Source organism: Panthera tigris, chromosome X, assembly GCF_018350195.1.
Source record: "Panthera tigris isolate Pti1 chromosome X, P.tigris_Pti1_mat1.1, whole genome shotgun sequence".
Lineage (NCBI taxonomy): Eukaryota > Metazoa > Chordata > Mammalia > Carnivora > Felidae > Panthera > Panthera tigris.
Window position 1 is genome coordinate 9,785,154 of NC_056677.1, and position 25,869 is coordinate 9,811,022.

General features: G+C 45.7%; 1 pseudogene; it reads right to left on the reverse strand.

The window, feature by feature from the left end:
* Positions 1-23,331: 23,331 nt before the first annotated feature.
* LOC107180361 lies at positions 23,332-24,308 on the reverse strand (annotated as a pseudogene).
* Positions 24,309-25,869: the final 1,561 nt, after the last annotated feature.

Consider the following 25,869-nt stretch of genomic DNA (forward strand, 5'->3'; position numbering starts at 1 on the left):
TGCTTTTATTATCATGCGATATTCCAAGCCTTTGGCAGATTACTTCTTCTTGTTTTGGTTTTTTTAAACTAATTTCTACCCCCAACCTGGAGCTCGAACTTACAGTCTCAACAACGCGAGTCGCGGGCTCCACTGTGACTCAGCCGGGTGCCCCAGATCACTTCTTTCTCAAGATTGCAAATGTGTGTTGCTTTGTGATCAGTGATTATTAATAACTGATGAATCCATGAATCCTCCTATGAACGTTTGCCCTTCTGAGTCTTTCCCCACCTTTACGCGGTATGTACTTGGAAATAGGCATTTGGACGTTAACTATACTCACCACGCGGTACGGTAGATCCCCAAAACTTTTTCATCTTGTAACTGTAAGTGTGTACCCTTTGACCAACATCTCCCCATTTTCTGCACCCCCTCACCCCTGGGAACCACCACTCTCCTCTCTGTTTCTGAGTTTGACGTTTTTAGATTCCACACGGGAGATCATACAGTATTTGTTTTTCTCTACCTGACGTATTGTCCTTAATATGATGACCTCCATTGTGCATGTATATATATATCATATATCCATGTGGATATACGGGTATGTGTGTGTGTGTGTGTGTGTATTATTATTTTTTTTATATTATATGTCCACAGAGAGAAACATCTTGTTTATCCGTTCATCCATCCAGGGAAACTTAAGCACTTAAGCTGTTTCTGTACCTTGGCTATTGTGAATGATGCTGCGGTGACCATAGAAGCTCAGATCTCTCTTTGAAATCCTGATTTCATTTCCTTTGGGTATATACCCAGCAGCGGAATTGTTGGGTCACATGCTGGTTCTGTATTTCATTTTTTGAGGAACCTCCCAACTTACACGCCCACCAACAGTCCACGAGGGTTCTCTTTCCTCCACATCCTCCCCAACACTTGTTATCCGTTGTCACTTTATTTATTTTTTAAGTTTATTTGAGAGAGAGAGAGAGAGAGAGAGAGAGAGAGAGAGAGCATGAGCTAGGAAGGGGCAGAGAGAGGGAGTGAATCCCAAGCAGGTTCCGCACCCCCCCGCTGAGCCCAGTGTGGGGCTCAATCTCATGATTGTGAGATCATGACCTGGGCCAAAATCAAGAGTTGGACGCTTAACCAACTGAGCCACCCCGGTGCCCCATCTCTTGTCTTTTTGATAGTAGCCTTTCTAACTCGTGTCAAGTGATATCTCAGTGTGGTTTTGATTTGTATTTCTCCCAATGATTACTGATGTTGAGCCTCTGTTGGCCGTTTGTATGTGTTCTTTGGAAACATGACTATTCGGGTCCTCTCTTCGTTTTTTTTGATGGGACTGTTTGTGTTTTGCTCTTGAGTTGTAGGAGTTCCTTATAAGTTTTGGATATTAACCTCATGAGACTATCAGCAATTTCAAAATTTGAAAATGGAAATCTTTATTTGTGGTGTAAGTCAGTGATTCTCAAACATTTTGGTCCTGGGGGTCATTTAGTCTTAAGAATGCTTGAGGACTCCATGGGGCGCCTGGGTGGATCATTCGGTTGAGCGGCCGACTTCAGCTCAGGTCATGATCTCACAGTTTGTGGGTTTGAGCCCCACATCGGGCTCTGGGCTGACAGCTCGGAGCCTGGAGCCTGCTTCTGATTCTGTGTCTCCTTCTCTCTCTGCCCCTCCCCTGCTCGTGCTCTGTCTCTCAAAAATAAATAAATGTAAAAAAATAAAATTAATTAAAAAAAAAAAAAAGAATGCTTGGGGTCTCCAGAGAGCTGGTGTTTGTGTGGGTTTTCTCAACTGATATTATCATGGTAGGAACAAAAGTAGAGAAAAATTTCTAAATACTGATTTATGAGCTTATTTAAAATAACAATAACAAACCCAGTATATGTTAACACATTTTAATGAAAGTAACCGTTTTCTAAAATAAAAAAATAAATTTCTTGTGAAAATGACACCATTATACATTTTTGCAATCTCTTTAATGTCTGCCTTATTAGAAGCAGCTGGATTCTCATACTTCTGTATTCAATATATTCTGAAACATTGTTTTGATTAGGTAATATGGAGAAAACTCAGCCTCACACATACATGTATTTGGAAATGGGAGGAATATATATATATAAAGTTTATTTATTTATTTTGAGAGAGAGAGCAAGGGAGGGGCAGACAGAGAGAATCCCAAGCAGGCTCCAGGCGTCAGCGTAGAGCCCAACGTGGGGCTTGATCTCACGAATGGTGAGATCATGACCTGAGCCGAAATCAAAAGTTGGATGCTTAACCGACTGAGCCACGCAGGCACCCCGGGAGGAGTATATTAATAGCTTTTTCAGGTAGTTGTAGATATTCCTTTTTGGTACTCTACCAAAGTTTGAAAAGTGGTCGTTTCTTGAAGAAAATATGCATCATGAGATTTGAGACCATAATAATGAAGTTTTCGTACTCTTCCGTTAAAGTTCATTGGGTTATCTTACGTTTTGAATGAATATTTTTCCCATGCATGGTTTTGTAGCATCGTGTGTTGATCATTAGGGAAATGATGTCTCACTGAGCTATGCAGGTCTTCCTAACGCAATATAAAATAAAATCACACTACTCCTCAGCTCTGGAAAGTCACTGGCTTTCAGTTAGACTTTCAAGTTACAACGGTACCGCGCGAAAGCAGCAGCTTATTGACCCTGCAACTCCAACTTGGCACTTGAAACAGTCACTGAGCGCTTTTCCTTGAGACGATGGATGATTTAGACACGCTTCTCATTTTGTCTCACAGAATTTTAGAAGATAAGTACTCGAGGGTTGAGATGCAATGCAATAGTAAGCAAACACAAAGCCTTTGTCCTTAGGGAATTTCTATTCTACTGGGTGAGACAAACTGTAGTCCAACACCTGCTAACTGTAAATGTGTGATTGTCATAAGTGCCGTGAGATCCACACGAGGGGCAGTCGGCTTAATCTGTGGGTGGGAGGTTCAGACACAGTATTCCTGAGGACATAATGTTCGCCTTAAAACGTCAAGGCTCAATAGGTGTGAGCAGGTGGGAGAGGGGGTGATAGAGAGTGTTTTGGCAGAAGGACCCGCATGTGCAAAGGTCCTGAGGCAGGAGGGAGCTTGGCATGTTCCGGAAACAGGAAACAGCTCTGAACAGGAGAAGGATGGGAAATAATGCCAGCATGGAAAATATAGACCAGAATATATCATAGTCTCGACGAACATTGTGGCTTTTGTGCAGAGAACAAAAAGGTGCCACGGATGTGTTTCTAGAAAGGGTGGCTTAATCAACTTGGCAGTATAAAAAGATCACCTGGGCAAGCGGTGCTGAGAATCAACGGATGATGTTGGAGGGTTAGGCCGATGAATGCAGGGAACCATTTTTCAGATGAGGAAGCTCAGAAATATTGACGTTTGCCAAAAATCACACTACTCCCGATCTCAAAACTGGGATTTCCACACTGTCTTTTCCTTTATTTTTTTCCAGCTTTATTGAGGTACGACTGGCAAATAAAATGACAATATATTGAGCCACACTATTTTTTTCTTCAAGAACTGAATGATATTTCCGATACAGAGGCTTCCGAGTTTGGGGGGGCGGGGTCATGGACCCTTCTGGGATTCTGCCGACAGCTCCTGTCCTTCTCCCTAGTGTGTACACACACAGAATTGAGACCCCATTTCCAGAGGCTTTTCAGGTCTTTTGAAACCCACCCAGAGATTGCTCAAGATCATTTGAAACCCAAGGTTAACTAGGCTTATCCTCGGGCCTTTCAAAGCTCTTACCGGCGTTAAGTCTGGTCACTGGTGGATTTTTTAATAATCAGCGAAATAACTAACCACTGCAGATTTCCAGACTAAAAATTGGTTGCTCTTCATAGAATTACCATGTAACCCAGCAATTCCCCGCCCCCCCCCCCCCACCCCGGTGTGTGTCCAAAAGAATTGAAAACAGGCATTGAAACAAAAACTTGTCCACGCGTGTTCGGAGCAGCGCTGGTCACGATAGCCAAACAGTGGAAACGACCCAAATGTCCGTCGATGGATGAACGGAGAAGCAAATGGCGGTCTAGTCATACGGTGAAAGGGTTTGGCAGTAAAAGGGAATGAGGTCCTGATGCACGCTACAACATGGATGAATCTTGAAAAGTAGACAGTAATATAAGGGCTTTTTAAAGACTTTAAATCCTACACACCGTTCTTTGAATGTTCTCTTCCCTTAGCTGCTCTGGGTCTGTTATTTCTACCTTGTTGACGACAGCAGTGGTTCTCAAAGGTGGGGGCAGGGAGGTGGGAGTGGGTTGTTGTGACCTCCCGGTGGGCCTTCAGCAACGTCTGGAGACAGCTGAGTCTCCGTAGACAGAGGCCACGGATGCTGTTAAATGTCCTACGACGCACAGGACAGCCCTCACGGCAAAGAGTGATCTGAGCTCAGATGTCCATAGTTGCTGAGGTCGAGAAGCTGAGGATTATAGCATTGATGCCATAGGACTGAAAACGCCAATAACTACTCATGCAGACAGCTCCCATTCTCTTGGTCTCCGTGGCTTGTGATGCCAAATGCTGAAACAGCCAGCCCCAAGGAGAGGGTTCTGGAACTCTATAGGGAAATCAAAGACCTCAGCCTTGTAACTTATGCCACAGAGGCTATATCCCATGAGGTCCCCAGGCATGTACATGTCACGGAACTATAAAATGGAAGTGAACCCCTCCATGTCTGGCCCCATGGTATCTGCACGCTAGCCTGCCTGGCAAGGACGAGCAGGTACAGAATTAGAGTCTTTTTCACAGCATAAGAACAACGCGATCTATAAAGGAAAGAGACGAGCACGTTTGTCTCCTTTTTCTTTACCATTTCATTTATTCTCACTAATAATTGCATCATCAGTGATTTCATTCTGAACCCGGGTTTATTTCTTGATGTTTTACATTAACCCATAGAAGGTTGGTCCTTCCATCTTGCAAGGAAGACACTGGCTCTGTGGATCCGTTTCAGTGTCTTTAATAATATTCTAATATGGGTAAAAACAAATGCTTTTATAACAGGCATGATCTCGAATGGAAATAAGACCCTCCATCTAAAAAACTTTGTGACTGTCTTTCCTGAAGGGGACACACACACGCTTGCGTAAGACAGCAACGGATTCTTAAACATTCTCCTTATTATCCTGCGGAGAGACGACGTGCTCCCAAACACCCTTAACCGTACTTACATTACTTTAGAAAATACCTTAGGGAAAACCTTCAGTAATTATTTACTTGCTGGAAGGTTTCCTCGCTGAAAAATTGTGCTTGGTCTCTCCCTAGCTGCAGAAAAATGTCACAACTAGGAGACATCGTGTTGAACACATCGTTTGACAATTTAGAGGTCACATAGGGGAGGGGTTCATGATATAGTTGCTCTATAATGAGTTTGCCAAATGCATCTGTACCCGCCCCCGTGGTGTGAGGCCATCCAGAATAAATGGAAAAATCACGTTTGAGGACAGCGGGTGCTTGCTTATGCGAATTCACTCATACTGAACATGGCATGCAGTCAAATTCACATTTTTCTTTATCTTCGGGTCTGGCTAACCCTTTCTGATAACAGTGCACACGTCCATGAGGCCGCTGAGGCCAAGACTTCATATGTTTGTGATTAGGAGACGATTGCTACAATAGGAAGTGATGTATTTGAAAGAAATTAACAAACACACACAAGGGTGGGTGTGAGCTTCTCAGCATGGAAACATCTGCTCCAAACCTTTCTGAGCTAGGAAGAACGTGGGGACCAACCATATGGTTCTCATGGAAAACGCTTACCTCGCAATCTTGACCCAAGACATGGTGTCTGGACAGAGGAGGAAACAGAAGTGGCTTTGGAATTGCATCCTTTTAAAAACAAAACAAAACAAAAGCCATGTCCCTATGCTTTTGTAAAGCGTTTCTTCATAGCATAAAAATTCCCCAAATATCCTCTGCGTGTTTATTTTTTTAACTCCTTACACAGTTTCCCCATGGTTAGTATCTTTCATGACTGTGGCATTTTTTGTCAAAATGCAGAAACCAAAGTTGGCACATTATAATTTAATCAAACCCCAGACTTTATTTGAATTGCGTTTTTTCTGTAACGTCTTCTCTCTATTCCAGGATCCCATCCAGGACACTAAATTGCATTTAGTCCTTTAGTTCTTCTCTTCCTTCTTGGCTTTTGATGAGACCATAAGTTGCAAAATGGGCTCTTAAGAAGTCCTTCTAAACATACCAGGGCCAACATTTCAATTGTGTCTATTGTAAGGAAGAACAAAAACACCTTTACCCCCCAGGTTCAGCAGTTGGGTCCCTGGAAATGAAACCGAGAAAAGACAGATTAACAAGAGAAACACCGAGTTTATTAACGTGAGCAGAGTGAATATACGTGGAAGAAATTCAGTGGGAACTCAAAGTGGTGGTTAGGACTTGAGCTGGTCTAACACCTTAACAAGAGCAATAGATTTGTAGCAAAGTGACAAGACAAAAATAAAACGGTCTTGGGCTTCTCAGGGTGTCACGCCATGGTAAAGCAAATATATGGGGGGAACTAATGGATGAAAATGGTTACTTAGTGAAGTTTGTTACATATAGATTCTTCTCATCTCTGGGCTGAAAGGAGTGTAGAGTTGTCCCCAGTTATTAGGAGTCTGAGAATTGTCCTCCTCTTCCTGGTATGAGAGAGAGAGAGAGAGAGAAAAAAATAATCTTATGATAAAGTAGTATATTTTGAGGAGGCATATTCTGATCCTCTATACTATAATTCAAAAAACAAACAACAAACTACAACAAACAATTTTAAAAACCCAATCAAAAAAACCTTGGAAAATTAAAAAAAAAATTAGCCATTGCTATTTTACCTACATAAAATCAGTCATCCTCCATTTGTTAAATGTATTTTCTATGATTTGATTGGTTATTCAGGCATAACTCATATCTGGATCTATCTCACGAGTCAGAACAAGGGGTCATCAGGCAATAGGAAGGACTAGACTAGGACAAGCAAGGTATTAGAAACTAGACTTCTGGACTGGGAAAGAGCAGAAGTTTGGACCAGACCATGCTTAACTATACGAGGGGAAGTTCAGAGAGCTGGACAACTACGTCCAGAAAGCTGGACCATAGAACATGTGGGAGATCTCAGACAGATGGCATCAGAAATTAGAGCAAATACGGGCCTCTGGGGGGTTCAGTTGGTTTAGCGTCCGACTTCGGCTCAGGTCACGATCTTGCGGTCCGTGAGTTCCAGCCCCGCGTCGGGCTCTGTGCTGATGGCTCAGAGCCTGGAGCCTGCTTCGGATTCTGTGTCTCCCTCTCTCTCTGCCCTTCCCCTGCTTGCGCTCTGTCTCTGTCTCTCTCACACACAAAAATAAAATTAAAAAAAAAAACAATAAAAAAAAAAAGAAATTGGAGCAAATAACAGGAATGTGGGGGCAAGGGTTGGGTGATGTGCGGGAGTCAGTCAGCGATGAGGAGGTTGGACAGAAAGAGCAGGAAGGACATCAGCCTGGGCTCCCACTGCCTGTGAATCAGAGGCAGGATCCTGGTGCGAGATCTGAGAGCTCAGGTTCTCAGCTGTATCGCAGCAGGACTTGGGCATACGGGGACTACCCAGGAGCAAGATACCGGGCATACCAACGCAGAAAGGTGAACACAGAGATGCTGTTAAATATCCTACAATGCACAGGACAGCCCTCGCAGCAAAGAGCTATCCAGCCCCAAATCTCGTCGGCGCCAAGGTTGAAACTCTGAGTTAGGGTTAATGATTACTTATTTTCCTGTTCAGGGAGAATTGAGCATCTTTTGTTTGGTAGGGATGTTAATTCAACCTCGAGTTAACCTGAGTTCGGACCTTACCCTTACCTCCTCCTAAGGTCGCTCGGCACAGAGATCAGTGGCATAACATTACACGATCAGATGTGGGCAACACACAGCTATGGAGACCAAACAAAACGATTCAACTTGAACTCCAGCTCCTAACGGGTAGAGGGGGGCCCTGAGGTGGGAGGACCGCAGCTGATCATGACACACAGAACTGAAGGCTGCTGGGAAGTGAAAGAGAACCTACCCGTGACATGGAGACGGGAAGTTCACCCTTTCTAGCCACAAAACAAGGCCCAAGTGGATACAGTCTGCCCAACCGCGGTAGGCGGGAGAAAACCCAAACCCAAAGGGTGGTGATGTGAATACCAGCCGAAGTGTCCATTGCACAGCGGGGAAGGGATGCCAGAAAGAACAGGATCCAGGGTTTGACGAGCCCCAGGGAGCCATGGGATAAAATGGCGCTTGTGGTCTCAGGGGAATTGTGATGCATGTTTAAAAATATATTTCCACAATGTGATGTGTGATAAAGAGTGAAACATTCCTAACAACAACCACAACCCCAACCCCCACGAAAGAAGAAGCCTCGGCCTCCCAGCCCTCTGGGTGACTAACCCAGCCTGGATTTTCTGGACCATTCCTAGGCCCCAAGGACAAGAAAGCACTGATGGAAGAAGGAGAGAGTCAAGGATGTGAGAGTCTATGCTTTGTCACTGGACAGAAACATAAATAAATAAAACCCTCAAAAACGATAGTACCGTGTAATGATCATGGCACAAAAGAGTTTACGGTTTCCTTAAACTTCTTGTTTCGCAGGGGAAGGGACCGAGCCCTCACGACAAGGTGTGTAGACGGTGGAGCCAGATGAAACCCAGGCCATGCGATTCCTAAGCATAACTTCTACCCGTGGATGTATTCACAAGACGGAACAACGGAGCAGCACAAGGTAAGAGCAGTCAGAACGTGATGGCCCTTGAGCGGAGCCGTCCTGCAGACCCTTGCCGGGCGAGGCCGGCTGTATCACAAGAGGCTAGCACAGTGACCGAGGGAGGGGAACACCACAGTTGCTCAGGGCCCTGTTTACTGACTATGTGCTTATATACTACCCGGCCCTGCAGTTCTGCCCTCGGGCCCTCAAGCGTCGGATCAGACGTACTGGTGCGTGTGGGCCGAGAGCAACGTTGTTCCCACCCGGTCTCGTCCCAGGCCGCCTTCCGGCGAGGTCCTGTTTCCGCCTGTCACATAAAACATGGACAATTATTTCCAGCACAAGCTGACTAAGAGCGAAGGAGAAGCCAGATTGTCTGCTCCCTCGAGCATTTGTAGGCAGACAACTTTTAAATAGAAGCACACACATGGGGTTCTGACAGCTGCACTGGGACAGTGAGTTCCGGTCTGACGTCCCTCTAGAAAGAGAAACTCAGGCTACTGTCTTGCCTCTTGAAAAGCGGTGGGGGTGGGATTCGGCTGCTTAGGGGAAAAAAGCTGGTCTCTTCGTCTCATGTAAAATCACAAGATCATGGTGTAAATTCAGGGGCGCCTGGGTGGCTCAGTCGGTTGAGCGTCCGACTTCAGCCCAGGTCATGATCTCGCGGTTCGTGAGTTCGAGCCCCGCGTGGGGCTCTATGCTGACGGCTCAGAGCCTGGAACGTGCTTCGGATTATGTGTCTCCCTCTCTCTCTGCTCCTCCCCCGCTCACGCTCTGTCTCTCTCTCTCAAAAATAAACATTAAAAATAAAATAAAATAGTCATAGATTGCCCTCCTCCAGCCTGGCCGCCTCACTTCTGCTGAGTGCAGATTGGAAGAAGAAAGCTGTCTATTTGGCCTGAGGCTGGAGGACGCCACTGACAGTAGAATGGAAAGAAATGCTTCTCACCCCTAGAGTCACCTTCCAAAGATTTTGATAATCGATCTGCGGTGTGGCCTGGCAACGAGATTCACATCTCCCCCGATGATTACAATGGACAGCCCAGGATGGGGATCACTCATCTAGAGGGCTGGCAGGACCTTTGCAGGGACCTCTGATGCACAGAGGGGATTGATGTTTTGTCACATTCTGGCTTGGCCATGCCAGACCCCGGAGAGGAACCCACATCTTGGGCTAGGCGGGAGGGTTGGGGAGGCCCGGACCTCTCTGTGTCTGAAGGGTTCCGGTAGAGTTGTAACATGACAGAGCGAACGCTTTCCTGGCTGGCCTTGAGCTGGTGTATGCACAAACCCTTCAACAGTCACAGAATTATACAGAGGAAGATGTAATGACTCTAAGTCTCCTATGTTTTCGTGCATACCGCAGTCCCGCACATCTTGAACCTTGCTCGACGCTGGGATTTTCTGGGGCCATTTTCTGTATGGTGCCATGTGCCAGTTCTCAAACTATCACCTGCATGCCAACCCCACCCCCGGGGCTCCTATTAAAATGTCGATCCCGAGTCAGTTGATCCGCTTGCAGCCTGAGATTCTCCATTTCTGTGTTTTGAGCATCGCGGGTCATTCCGAAGCTTCTTCTACAACGAAGGCACCAAGCATCGAAATCCGGCCACGCTAAGCCCCACTGGCCTCCTCCCGTTTGTAACCTGCCGCCTCCAATCCGTTGGGGGTTGAAAACAGAGTCTGAAATTAGAGCTGCCGAGAGTAAGAAGCCCTCGATTTTTTTCCCGCCTACACTTGCTTCCCCATAGCGTCTCCCGCCATCCCTGTTCGGATCAAGTCTGGTTTCCCAACTCCTCACTCCCGAGTTCTAAGACCCAGTTGCCCCCTCACCACGGCTGCCGGGCTGTCGAGCGGGATCTCAAACCTAACACGCTCAAAGCAGGACTCTTGACCCACCCCCTCCGGGCCCTCCTTGCGCTCCGCCAGTTTGTCCCCCGATAGCCTACGTGCCAACGTGTGGCACCAAGGGCCGGACACCTAAGAGCCATATTGGGTGATCTTTTCCACACCCCCCTCCCTTTCCAGTCCATCGGCTGGCCCTGGCGGCTCTCTCTCTCTCTCTCTCTCTCTCTCTCTCTCTCTCGGAACATTTCTCCAATCTACCCGTCCCTCTGTTAAAAAATGAAATTCAGTGGAGTAAATTTTAAAGACCTTATATTTCGTTCAGTGATATTGATTGATGACTCATCGAATAAGCAGCATCCCTTCTAGCAAATAGAATGGAACTCCGGGAGAGAGCCATATAATATGAGAGACTTTTATAGGTAGAAGGGGCGGGACAAGGAAGTTACTAGGGAAGGGAGGATTGTGTCGGGCAAATCGCCTTCCTTTGAGGAACCGCAGGGGTCCATCAGGCAGTTCCCTTCCTAGTACCGACCAGGCTGTTCCAGACTGACTGGCTTAAGATTCCGCTCCTGGGACAGGTTGAAACTGTAAGTAAGCTCGGTATTAAGTCTCAGTTTGGTGATGTGGGATTAGCCCAAGTGACTCCATTTTGGACCTGTTGCCTCCCTTTTAACATCTCTCGTTCCCACTGCTGAAGTCCCTGTCTAGGCCATCACCCCTTCCCCCCTGCCTGGACTAGTGCAGGATTTATCTGGTCTCCAATCTCTCCTTGGGGCACCAGAGTGGCTCAGTCAGTTAAGTGTTGGACTCCTGACCTCAGGGTTCCGAGTTCAAGCTTCTCATTGGGCTCTGTGCTGGGCCTGAAGCCTATTTAAAAAAAAAAAAAAATCTAGAATCTCTTCTTGTCTCTTTTCCTCAAAGTGCTGCAACAGTTCCCGGTTGGAATTAGAAGCTGGTAAGTTCGTGACAGATTCTGAACTGGGGGCGATTTTGTACACCTACCCACACCCCTCCCAGAGACAATGTTTGCAGACATTTTTGGTTGTCATCACTGGTGGGGGGGGTGGGGGGGGTGGTTACTGGCACCGGGATAGCCCACTGACGCCAAAGGATGTCCGGTCCCAGAGGTCAGTCGTGCAGAGGCCGGGAGACCCTGGCCCGAGGTAAGTGGTACCCAAAGACACTGTGCCGAGAGCCTTGTGTGCTCCCACCACGGAAGCAGGCATAACTAGGTCACTCAGAGTTTGTATAACATCGAACAGATGAAGCCCCGAGTAAAGAAGCAAACAGCTGAACACCAGAGCCCTGTGCGCTGAAGGGTTGTGGTTCCAAAGGTCCCGGGAGGGGGGCAGCCACTGAAGGCCCAGGCCGCTGGGCCGCTCGCTCGCTCGTGGCTGCCCAGAGTCGCTGCGGGGAACAAAGGCCTCTGATTTTGGCCCCCAAGCTGTTAGCCTCAAGTGAAACGAGGATGATGTAGGCAAAGTGTTTTGATCTCTCACGAAAACTACGGAATTTGTCTGCTTCTGTTGAAACATCTCTTCCAATGACATCTCAACAGGCTAACAAGGGCAACTTCAAAATGTGTGCCTTCTTCCACCTCGGGGAAAAAAAGAAAATGCGACAACAAGTGTTGTTCTTTTCCAGTTCGTTAAGCTAAACAGACCTGATAGAAGGCTGGCCCTTCCTGCTACTGAGGAATCCCATGGACTACGAATACAGCCACCAAAGAACGAATAGTTGCTAATTATCTCCCTCCACTGGCTTTCCTGGTAACCATTTTTAACTCGGGGTTTCCCTGATGGGGTAGGAAGCAGTCTGTGGTGGTTTACCAGAGAAGCCCTCGAATCCCCTCTCACTTGATAGGCAAAACCCAACCCTATCTTTGTCCGACGGGTTTCAGGAGCCCCAACGGTGATAAACGAAGCAACATGGCGGCGGTGCAGGGGGAAGGTTGGGACGCAGAGGACTCTGGGAGAGACACAAAACGGATGCTTACAGGAAGCGGATACGTAGGGGTTTAGGATGTCGAAGGAGTTCTCAGTTCTGGCTACAGGTTAGAATCCCCTGGAAAGTTTTTTGTTTTTGTTTTTTTAAGTTTATTTATTTTGGGGGGGAGGGGTAAAAAGAGAGGGACAGAGAGAATCCCAAGCAGGTTCTGTGCTGCCAGCTCAGAGCCCGATGTGGGGCTTGAACACACGAACTGTGAGATCATGACTGAGCCGAAATCAAGAGCTGGATGCTTAACTGACTGAACCACCCAGGCATGCCCACCCCCCCTTTTTTTTTTAAGTTTTATTTCTTTATTTTGAGACAGAGACAGAGAATCACCTAGAGAGCTTTGTAAAAGCACCGATGCCTGGGCCGGGCCCCACTCTTTGAGTTTCATGTTCAGCTGGTCTGGGGAAGGCCCAGGGCATTGGGATACTTCTCAAGGTTCCCAAGTGATTCCAAGGGACATTGAGGGTTGAGAAGAGGACTACTGCCCTAGGCTAGGATTTCTGCGCCACAGTGCTGGTGGTAGTTGGGGGCCAGATCGTCCTGTGTGCTGTAGAATGTTTAGCAGCATCTCTGGGCTCTACCCACTAGAGGCCAGTGACATCCCCTCCTCCCAGCGAGACAACCAAAAACGTCGGCAGATATTACCAAATGTGAAATGTCCCCCAAGGGACCAAATCGCCGCCCCCACCCCACATCGAAAATCGCGGTCTTGGCACAGTTCACTGGGGACTCCACAGGGGGTATGGTTGGGGGGTGGGGTTGGAAGTTCAGCTCCCTGAAATAAAAATCTAAGGATTGAAAGACCTGCTCAATGTCCCATCCTCGGCCTAGAGGTGGGGCCAGTGGTGACTCCATAACTCTACACTGAAATGCCTTTCCTCTTGATTATAGACGTACCGACTAAATTGGCCCCGTAATAATTTGTGGTCTATATGCTGAATACATAAGCCCAGAGTCAAAATTGTTTATCTGACACTAAAGATCTGTCTCTGAAAGAAACAGAAGACAAATCATTCTCTCTCTAATCTCACTATCTGTTCCCAGAGGCAGGCCACCTCCCCTCCATTCCCTGCTGCTGCTGGGAAAACTGTCCAGCTGTAGGCACTCCGACATCGTTGTCACTAGCCAGTAGTCACATGTGGCTTGTTCGATTGAGGCTTACATTCATATAAATGAAATAAAAATAAAAGTTCAGTTTCTCAGTCATACCAGCCACATTTCGGTTGCTCAATAGTCAGGCATGGCCAGCGGCTACGAGATCTTAATCCAGATATAGAACATTCTCACGTATCAACGCAGGAAGTTCTATTGGACGGCACTGTTTGACCACAGAGCTTATGGTGAAGTTCTCATGTTTACACGTCTCTGTGACACGTCTCTACAAACAACCGATGCGTTCTCTGTTGCCCTGCGTAACTTGAATACCTAGCACACCCTTGTCACCTTTCATCTTAAGGCATCGTCCGTAAGTGTGTTTCCTGTGCCTAACGCAGAGCTCCTGAAGGTCAAGGAGCAAGGCTTCAGTCCTCTTTGCATCACCAAAGGCTGGCACGATGTAGGCGCCCACATCGCGAGCGAAATAATTAATCAACTAGCTAATGAATGAAGGCGGCTTGACAGACACATTTAACACCACAGAAGGTCCACCACCCACACCTCTGAAACTGACGGCACGTCTCCGGACTAAGGACATCTGCCTTTTCTTTTCTGAGCAGAATGAGCATATCTGGTGGCCTGCCAGGGCTGTTTGCTGGCCCAGAAGAGACATCCGTAGTCACAAAAAGGAAGACAGAAAAGAAAGAGGACATTTCGTTTTCCCCTATGAGGATTTCATCTCTTCTATCAGGTAAACAGAACTATCTTAAGAGGAGGAACGTTTAAATAGTAAAACAAAACAAAAACAACAACAAAGGATCCGCTCAGTCATATCCTACACTTCCTTTCTTTTTCCTCGGCACCTGACACGGTGTCCAGCACGCAGCTGGTGCTCAGTTCACTCACCTCCTCCAGGAAGCCTTCCTTGACTTCTCCCAGCTGGTTTTACCCCTCTTAGGTGATCTGGAAATACCAGGTACACCTGCTTCATCACGTACGGGCCACACTGTATTACATACTATCTCTTTAACGTCGCTATGCTTTTCCTGAGGTCAGAAACTATATCTCACTGTTCTTTGAGTTTTCGTGGCCTATTTGAGTATGTGGCACCGCGATAAATCTTTGATAGATAAATAAACCTTGGGCGGTGGGCAATCCAGGTTTTAAAGAACAGCACTGTTGCTTTGCAAAAGTTAACAGTATTAGGAATTTTTAGAATTTGGAATGAGAAGTGGGGAAAAAGTTATGGCTGTGAATTTCTTTGGATAAAAAAAAAAAAAAACTCTTTGGTGTTGCTTGGCCTGAATAAAGCCACAATAATCATTAACTAATTCTGGAAAGCCGAGACAATTCTAGCAAAAGAATCCTTGCCAGGTTCCCTTTAAACCTGTTGATTTCGATCCAATGAATAAACATTGAAGACGCAGGGTGAGCCAAGAGAGAAAAAAGAAAATTCTCCTGCCGCTTAACATTTCCTGATTCTATGACCTTATGATTCCGAGCGCCTACATGAGGTATTTTTAAACCTTGGCAGTCACGTGGGGCAGATTTACAGGAAGAACAGATTTACAGAGCTTGCGTGGATTTTTCTCGTCAAAGTTGCGCTACAGACTGGCGCCACCGGGTCATTTGCAGATTCAGGCCACTGGTTTATGGCTTCACCCCGGGAGTGGACTGGGCAGTCAGGCACCCCCCGGGGCAGCTCTCAAGGTGCACGTTCTTTCTGTTGAACGTTCTGTCCACTCTTCCGGCAGCCAGATGGTTCATTGCCCTTCCTTAAGCGCAGGCACGTTCGCAGAAAAGGTGTGAGGAAGGGCCCTGGAGAGCCGAGCCTCTGCTGAGCCCATGCTGTCCAGAAGTTGGGATTGTTGCAAGCCTTTTCAGCCACACAAAACCCTGGGTTTCTTCATTAACATATCAGAGGTGGCGCAGTGGTGGGAACTGACAGGGGCAACAAAGGACAGGGCTGGGTGGCATTATCTCATTGGTGCTTACGGAAGCAGAAAAAAAACGATCATCGGGCCGGGGCTGCGGTGATGGACAGATGCTGACATCTTTTCTTGGGTGACCGATGTCTCCGCGGCCCCCCCCTCCCTCCACCTGCCCCGTACTCCACATTGCCCTTCCCCCTCCGAAGGCGCAGTTCCCAGACCCTGTACCAGGAAGAGCCGCGTCCCAATCCAAACCTCTCTCTGGCTGAAATGAAGACTTCTTTGGTTCGAAATGTCAGTAGCGCTGAGGCTGAGAAGCTCTGCTCTGTGGCCTTCTTTGTGAATACACTTTACAGATTCTTATCAAGACTAATTGCTCCTGACAAATGGGCACCTTGAGGGACTCGCGTTCCCATGCTCGCTGTATGAATTTAGAATATGGAACCGTTTTTGACAAAGAAACAGGACCTACGTGATGATTTCTCATCTTTGGCTGGATCATTGGAAGACTGCATCGAAGCAGTGGGTGTAAAATTTTAGAAAATTGAGCACAGAGGGGTGAAAATTTTCCTTTATGCTCAGCTGAGTCTTAAATATACTCCAAATGGCATGAAATCTGATTAAAGAATCCTTCCTCCTCACTTGGAAATATTTATAACCTCTTAGAATATGACACATTGGGGTAAAATACACATTGTTCAAATGTGTATGCGTATTATATATATATGTGTAAAATTAAATTTTTATTTAAAAATCACACGTTGTAGTAGGTTTGTGTTATTTAATATCATGTTTTCCCGGATCAAAATTTTTTTCAGTTCAATATTTACGAATCAGAATATCAGTAATCTCATATATACATATATACATACGCATGTATAAATAGATACAGATGTGTAGAAAAACATACACAGTCGACCCTTGAACAATGTGGCTGTTGGGGCGCTGACCCCGACGCAGTCAAAAATCTCTGGTATAACTTTGGGCTCCCCCAAAACTTTACTAATAGCCTACTGTTGACCAGAAGCCTTGCTGATAACATAAACAGTCGATTAATACGTATGTTGTATACGCGTGGCATACTGTATTCCAGCAATAAAGCAAGCTGGAGAAAAGACGATGTGATTCAGAAAATCATAAGGAAGAGAAAATACATTTAGAGTAGTTTACTGTTTTTGTTGAAAAAAAAAAATCCACGTATAAGTAGACTCAGTTCAAACCTGTGCTGTTCAAGGGCCAACTGTGTTGTTTTCCTTGGATACGGGTTTTTCTATCCAAGTAGCTTACCTGTTGACCAAACCACTCCAGATCCAAAGCTCTAAGGACTGTTGATCACTGGTTATTGTATACATCGGTATACAACTTAGCTAACTGCCTTCTTCCTAGATTTTAGCTGCCAGAAAAAAAATTACAGATGATTATAATGCACTTTAGAAAGAAGAACATAAAATGGAGACCAAAGGGAATCGCTTTAATCCACTTCCAATTATCTTAATCCTATCGTCTGGCACAATAGATAGTTTTGTTCCCCTCAAACTTCCCAATTACAATTATGCTCTGGTTTGCAAAGCGGTCAGGCCTGAGACACCTCCAGAATCAGAGCATGCTCTGTGGTGAAGATATTTCTTATGTCACCGTTTGTAAAAACAGTTTTACCTTCTGTAAAACACCGTGGTTCATATGAGAGTCAACGGAGCCTTAAAAGCATATTCATTTCTTAGGCTCCACTCAGACCGATTGAATTAAAATAACTCACGGTCCGTGAGTTCGAGCCCCGCGTCGGGCTCTGTGCTGACAGCTCAGAGCCTGGAGCCTGCTTCGGATTCTGTGTCTCCCTCTCTCTCTGACCCTCTCCCATTCATGCTCTGTCTCTCTCTGTCTCCAAAATAAATAAACATTAAAAAAAAAAATTAAAAAAAAAAAAAGATTTAAAAAAAATGCTAGAATCGAGACACTGTTCTTAATTCTGGCTCTTTCTCTGACTAGCAACGGGTGAGCTCCGTCAAGTCCCCTCATGCTGCCCAGCCTCAGTTTACTCACCTGTAAAATGAGAGGGCCTGGTTATGTGATTTCTACTGTTTCATTTAATTGAGAAAGAAAAATGACTATGAGTGATGATTATGAATTTAGAAAAAATATTAACAATTTAACATTGTATATGTTTTTTACATTTATAAAGCATTATCTGGCAAAATAATATAGAGTTTTTAAAGGAATTTGGAGCAGTTTATAAGAAACACATTTCATCAGAAAAATGGGCCTAGTGTTTTGGCTATATGATATTTCTACAGCTAAATATATCTTAGACTGGAGATCAGCAAATTTTCCTGTAAAGGAACAGATAGTAAATATTTTAGGCTTTGAGGGGCAGGCTACAGAAAATTTCTGTTACATCATCTTTTCTGTGTAGTCATTTCAACATGTCAAAAACAGGTGTTGGGCAAGATTTGCTGATCCTTGTTTTAAACAATAAAATTTATATTTGCACGAAAACAAAATCGCTTGCTTTATAACAACAACAACAACAACAGCAAAAACCTACTAGACGCTATTGTTGCATGTTGTTACACGGAGATTGAATTTAGACAAAAAAGAAGCCTGCTGAAGTTGTTACCTGATGCCTGCGGGGGACAACCATCCATGTGACGGCTGACCAACCTGTCCTGGTTTGCCTGGGACTCGCCCAGTTGTCGCCCTGAGGTTCTAAGACCCTGGCGCCCAGGATGGCTGGTCACCATTCACGTAAGACTCTCAGACAGATTTCTTTCATGGGAAATCCGGGATCCAGTTGAAAGGCAAAAAGCTTGAAATGGAAATGCTTTCGGGAGCTTTCGCACATACACAATAGGCAAAGACCCCCGCTGGAAAACTTTAAAGGGAAAAATTACAAGAGAATATTTCATAGCCCTTTTTTGGATTAAGCTCAGGCGAGCCTAAATCTGCCTTCCGGTTAAGAGTCCCAACCCAACAGATGAGAAAAAGGCTTATTCACAGGCGTGGCAGGTGGTTTTTCGTACAAGTTTATACATCCTCTGGATATGATAAATGCCGGATGTTAGGATGAAACACAGCCCAACCTTATTACTCAAAAGTGACAGAGTTTATAATTACTTCCTGGGTCACTGTGAAGAGAACACGTGACTTGGAACGAGCCGTGAACCTATAAAAAAAAAAAAAAAAATTACTAGTCAGGACTGCTCTGGAAACAGCCAGGAATAAAAAGAGAGAACAATATTGTCAGCACGCTTGTGCATCATTATCATTCATTAAAATCTTTATAGGACTGCAAACTCAAAACTCAAAAGGCTATTTTCTCTTAGGAACTGGCCTCGAGAGGAGCTACCCCACTCGAGGGTTTTCCATTTGTACTTTATAAAACCAGGAACCCTTGTTAAAACATAAATATTAAAAAGCAGATCCAATAGCTTAAAAGAGGACGTCATTGAGTACAACAAAGGCAAGGAGATAATCTGGGATCTTCTGCAATTTTTTTTTTTTTCATTGTTACCAATTTGTTCCAGTTCTAATCCTGTTTGGAGCTGTGCTCGTATCTTTAGGACTCATCCTACTCGGGTCCTAAAAGCACCTTTTCTTCTGGGCGTGAAAAGCTCTTGCGTCTTTTGAAACCACGGCTATGGGCACTTCTCTTTGGAATCTACTTCGGCAGAATCAGGGCCGCTGGGGAATAATCACGCCTTTCTCTGTGTGGATCTACCTACCCCTTCCGTGGTATGAGGTCAAGGGGAAAGAGGGAAGACCCATTTCGGTAGTGGCTCGATATCTCGATTCTACAAGAAACCCGGCAATGAGTGTCTTTCCCTAAGTGGCAACTTTCCTTTGTTGTAAGGGGAGGGGGGGGGGGCATTAGAGCCCCAAACCGGGAGAGTTCAGAATGGTTCAGGGGATCCCAAGTGAGGAAACAATGACCAGGGTCCATTTGGGCGCACCGAGGATGGCCATGGAAGGTCTGAGCAGTGGCAGTTGAAGGCAGCGTTAAAATATTGCCTCCCCAACTCTCTCCCAAGGTATATAAATGTGTATTCGACTCCAAATCCATGGGGCGGGCGCCTGGGTGGCTCGGTTGGTTGAGCGTCCAACTTCGGCTCAGGTCACGATCTCACGGTTCGGGAGTTCAAGCCCCACGTCGGGCTCTGGGCTGACAGCTCAGAGCCTGGAGCCTGCTTCGGATTCTCTCTTCCTTTCTCTCTGCCCCTCCCCCGCTCACACTCTGCCTCTATGTCAAAAATAAAGAAACATAAAAAAAAAAAAAAAAACACAAATACAAAGCGTGACGTGTGTACAATGGCCCAACTGTCCCTGCCCCCACCCCCACCCCCGTGCCTTCCGCTGCCCCCCCGGGTCCAATCCCTGGATTCAGTATTTTTCACAGGAGGGTGCATTCCGTGGCCCCCTGCTACTCTCTGTTAGCAGGGTCCATCCCCCTGCGCTGGGCTCCCAGGTCATGCGGGACCACAGGCCCTCTCTTTTGTATGGTCTCCTTAGACTAGTTATTAAGCCGTAGTCTCTCGGCGCGAGCCCTGCTTTCTTTTTTTTTTCCTTTTTATACGTTCACTTATTTACTCTGAGAGAGAGAGCGCACGGGAGGGGCAGAGAGAGAGGGAGAGAAAGAGAGAGAACCCCAAGCAGGCTGGGCACTGTCGCAGCACGGAGCCGACACGGGGCTTAAAGTCACGAACCGTGAGATCACGACCTGAGCCCGAATCAGAGGTCGGCCACTTAACCGACTGAGCCACCCAGGCGCCCCGCAAGCCCTGCTTTCTGTACTCTGCCCTCTGGTGCTGGGGCTGGGACTCTGCGAGCCCCACTGCCCCTTTGCCACCTGTCTCATGGCTTGGCCAATCCAGGGAGGGGTGCCGGCTCGAGGGAGACGCACGAAGGACGGAGGACGGGCCTCTGCTCACAGATTTGGGGTTCTGAGAGCCCCAACTTCTACTTGTTCCCACGGGCCTAGGAGTGACCACTGCTTCGAGCAGCAGTGACGACTTCTGTGACACGGCGGTCTTCCTTCCGCGACTTCCCAGTCCGCCAATATCTACCTAACTGACTATATGAAATTCTCTCTGTTCAAATAACTGGTGTATTTCCTCCTTATTTAGTGGCTTCTTTTTTTTTTTTTTTTAAGTGATTTTATTTACTTATTTTTTTAGTGATCTCTACACCCAACGGGGGACTTGAACTCGCGATCCCGAGATCAAGAGTCATTTGTTCTTCAGACTGAGCCGGCCAGGTCTCCCCTTTTACTTGCATCTTGGCAAAGACTCTTCTCTGTCGGCTTCTAAGGTTCTGATTCCTCAAACACGGCACATGTCAGTAGAAGGGAGCCTGGAAACGTCCCTTCCAACTTATCCGGGGCTTACTGTCCCCTCACTGGGGTCTCTGGGCTTATATAAAGTGGTCCCCAAAGGGGGCTCCTCCTTGTCAGATCTGTTTTACCCCCCACCCCCACCCCCTGCACCATATACACATCCTTATTGCAGCTTTGTACCCACTGTGCGGATTGGCCACACACGGAGGGTTCTATCTTTACTCAGAAAAAAATCAGCCTGCCTGCTAGGGAACCACAGCAAACAGCCTGGATTCTAGGGCATTCTTATCATTGATTCCATCCTTAGCAGAACGTCCTGTATCTAATTCAGGGTCAGTCTGCTTTCCATTCTATTTGGGAGAGCTGGCCCCTCCCCAGAAGGCCACGTACTAGGTGATCAGAGGGTTTCTGGAAAAGCCCTAAGACGCCTCATTTTAGGTCCATGAGTCACTTCCTAGATACACTTAAAGTCTATAAAATGGGCCTTAAAAATTATCTGCCATCTATTCCAACCTTTCATTTTTAAGAAGGATCTATACAGTCTATATTTTTTAATGACAATTTGGGGAAATAAAAAAAAATTGTTTGAATAGATAATACAAAGAATACTAATGTTCCTTTGCCTGATGCTGGTAAAGCAGGCAAGGTGTTCAAAGGAAATCTTATAAAATACATTTAGATTTCATTTTGATCTTTAAAACAATTTTTTGATGTTTATTTTTGAGAGAGAGAGAGAGAGCGAGAGAGAGAGAGAGAGAGAGCGCATGAACGGGGAGGGGGCAAAGAGACAGGGAGACACAGAATCCGAAGCCGGCTCCGGGCTCTGAGCTGTCCACACAGAGCATGGCGTGGGGCTCGAACCCACGAACCACAAGATCATGACCTGAGCTGAAGTTAGAGGTTTAACAGACTGAACCACCCAGGCGCCCCAGATTTCATTTGGATCTTCAAGCCACGCATGAGGCTACGATCTCCACAGATGCCAGGTTTGGGAACATGTCGATTTTATGGAACAGCACTAAAGCAATTTTCCTGTGATTATTCATCAGCTGCCATTCCTGAAAATTGTAATTGCAGTGAAATAGAATGTTCTCAAATCATGATGAGGGGAGGCAATGTTCTGTGATCTGGAGCATGCAATGCCAGCGAGAAATGCAGCATATAATCTGAATATCTTGAATATAAAATGAAAATATTGCTAGGGCGCATGAGGCCAACATTCTTCAGTTATTCAAAAACAGTTTACAATATTTTGGTCCTTTGAACACCAATGGTCACATTCTGATGGGATCCCATGTAATCTTCCGCGTGTTCTAGTTTGCATATTTGATTATGACATTCCCACCACTATGGAAACAATCATGCTTATGTGCATTTAAAAAGCACTCTTAACAATGAACTCTTTCTTTTCCCCATAAATGCACAACAACAGCCCAAGCTGAAAAACAGGGATGGGTCTCTGTGTAATGTTTGAATGTCTTCGTTCCATTCACAGCGTTAGTGCTACGGTTATCTGTTAGTTTGGTATTGTTACGTGACAAACGACCCCAAACCATAGTAGTTGAAGCCAGCCAACATTTATTATGTCACCGCTTCTGGGGAGCAGGAATTCAACAGCATCTCAGCTGGGTGATGGCTCTCGGGCTCTTTTGGGCTTGCGGTCAAGCTGTCGACCAGCAGCAGTCACCTGAGCATGTGAGCGGGGCTGGAAGAACCAACTTGCAGGCTCCCCCACGGGGTTATTGGCATGCCCCTGTTCCAGTGGGCTGATGGCTTCAGGTCCTCCACAGGACTAACCAAAACACAACAGTTTGTTTCCCTTAGAACAAGCCATCTTTGAGACCCTTCTTGCCATTCTTTTGGGTATATACCCAGAAGTGGAATCGTCGTACTCTGTCGTGGGGGTCCCACCATCTTACAATCTCGTCAACAGTACACCAGGGTCTCAATCACTCACATTTTCACCAATACTTGTTTTCTTTTTTCTATTCTATTCTATTCTTTCCTTTCCTTTCCTTTCTTTCCTTTCCTTCAGCCATCGTAATGGGTATGAAGCAGTTGTATCTCATTGGGGTTGTTGACGTGCATTTCTCTAATGATGAGTGACGTTGAGCATCTTTTCATACGCTTGTTGGCCATTTGTAGAAATGTCTGTTCCAGAATTTTGGCCGTTTTTAAATCATGTTATTTGTGAGTTGTTATTGAGTTGTAGGGGTTCTGTGCTCTAATTATTCACCCTTTATCAGGTAGATGATCTACAAAGATTTTCTCCCATCCCATGGGTTGCGTTTTTAGGTTTTTTTGTTAACTTTTGAGTTAGTTTTTGTTGATGATGTCCTTTGATACACAAACTTTGTATTTGTTTGCTTGTCGATGTCTGGTCTTATTTATTTGTTGCTGTTAGAAAATCTCATTTTTGACTGGACTCAGACCTGGAGGTAGTTCTCGAGAGACGAGGGGCGCCTGGGTGGTTCGGTCGGTTGAGCATCCGACGTCGACTCAGGTCACAGGCTCACGGTTCGTGGGTTCGAGCCCCGTGTTGGGCCTGTGTGCTGACAGCTCAGAGCCTGGAGCCTGCTTCGGACTCTCACTCTGTCTCTCAAAAATGAATGAATGTTAAAAAACATTAAAAAAAAAAAAAAAAAAGAAGAAGTTCCCAAGACTCAAAGGACAGTCTCCGTCTCTTGGCAATCTGTTCCTGGCGTTTTTCTTTGGCCTCCTTCATTCTCTTGGCCAAAAGTTTAGCGTGCTCTGCAGTCTCTTCCTTATTTTTCTTAGTATGCTGTTTCTTCAGAGTGATACACCGATGTGTCTGTTGGAAGACACGTGGAGGAAAGAGATGCTGAATCTCGGGTGCTTTGGTTCTAGGTTTCTTCCCTTCTTTGTTTAGGGGCTTTTTCACAACGTATCGGCAGACACCATCTTCTTTAGAGAGACTGAAAAGTCTGAGGATTACACTAGCTCTTTGGGGCCCCAGGCGACGAGGCACGGTAGTACTAGTGAGTCCGAGAATATCCTTCTCCCCTGCTTTCTTTCTTTTTTTCCACAATGACCAAGTTGAGAACACTGAGATTGGCATCCCCAATGCATCCCCGGGGCAGATTTGTGCTTTCTTTCTCCAGTCCTCCTTGGTCTGGACTGGAGATGCCCCGACTCAGGTGCAGGCAGACACGGCCACGGGTCAAGACACCCTGCTTCATCGGGAAGCCTTATTTGTCATCGTCACCACTGATTCGGACCACGTAACCCTTCCATTTTTTACTCAGAGCATCCACAGCGACTTCTGTAGCCATATGCTTCTCACCAAAAGGTACGAAGTTTGCGTTCATCATTCACTCCAATGAGTTTCTGGCAACCGGTAGCTGGGAAGGAGATGTTCAGCTTCATCCTAAAGCTGCCTACCGCCTCCAAGGCGCCATGAGAAAGAGTAATACGCAAAGTTTGAGAGAATCCCATTTGTCCGTTATGACTTTTGTTTTCTGTACTTTTGGTGTCATTTCCAAGCAATCATTGTCAAATCCAAAGTCACGAAGCTCTTCCTTTATGTTTTTGTCGGGGAGGAAGACGGTCCTCTGCCCTCCCAGGTCTTCTAGCTGGGCTTAGAATCAAATTGATATGAGACAGATTAATGGGAGAAGCTCAAATTTAATAGCATATGTACAGGGAGTCCACAGGGACAGGAGATTCCGAAGACAATGAGGCAACACGAAGCTCATATGAGCTAAGGAAAAACACGGGGCCTGAGGACCCGAAGGGAAGAAAGCTCATTAGCAAGAAGGTGAAAGATGTTTGGCAAAATAAGGTTGCCCTATTGTGCATATGAGTCTCTTAGGTAAAGGGGAGTCTGTTAATAGCTGTCTTCCTGGTACGGGCTCTCCTTTCCAAGGGCAGCGTGGGCAGTTATGGGGGAGGCAGAGAGCTTTTCCTGCGTCTGCTAGGTTTTGATTACTTTTAAGTCAAATTAATCTTTAGGCCAAAGTGGCACATTTTGGGGCATCTCATCCTGTACCCCCTTAGTTAATTTTTGTATATGGTATAAGAGAAAGGTTCATTTTCCCTCTTTTGCATGTGGATATCCAGTTTTGCCAACATTATTAGTTGAAAAGACTAGCCTTTCCCCATCAAATGGTCTTGGACCTATGCGGAAGACCATTTGACCATACAGATGAGGGTTTATCTGGGGGGCTCTCTATCCTCTTCCATTGGTCTACAAGTCTGTCTTTATGCCAGTACCACCCTGTTTTCATTACGATAGCTTTAAGATATGCTTTGAAATCACCAAGTGTGGGACCTCCAACTTTATTCAGCTTTTTCAAGATTGTTTGGACTATGTGGGGTCCCTTGAGATGTCACATGAATTTTAGGATGGATATTTTTTTTTCTGCAAAAAGTACAACTGGGATTTTGATAGGGCTTGTATTGAATTTGTAGATCGCTTTCAATCGTATTGATATCTTAATAATATTAAGTTTTCCGATCCGTGAGCACAGATGTCTTTCCATTTATTTAAGTCTTTAATTTCTTTCAGCAATGTTTTGTAGCTTTCAGCGTATAAATCTTTCACCTCCTTGGTTAAGTTTATTCCTAAGTATTGTTTTTGATGCTACTGTAAATATTTTAAAATTTTCTTTTCAGATTGCTCATTGTCAGTGCGTAGAAACACAGTTGGTCTTAGCACGTTCACTTTGTATCCTGCAACTTTGCTAAGTCATTTATTAGTTCTAACACTGTTTATGGGGATCTTTTTAGTTTTCCTGTATAAGCTCATGTCCTCGGCAAACTCCTTCCTGTCCAATTTGAATGCCTTTTCTTTCTTTCTCTTACCTGATCTCTCTGGTTGGGACTTCCAATATTATGTTGAATAGAAGTGGCCAGAGCGGGCATTCTTCTCTTGTTCATGATCTTAGGGGAAATTTTTTGTCTTTTACTACCGAGTAGGATGTTCGCT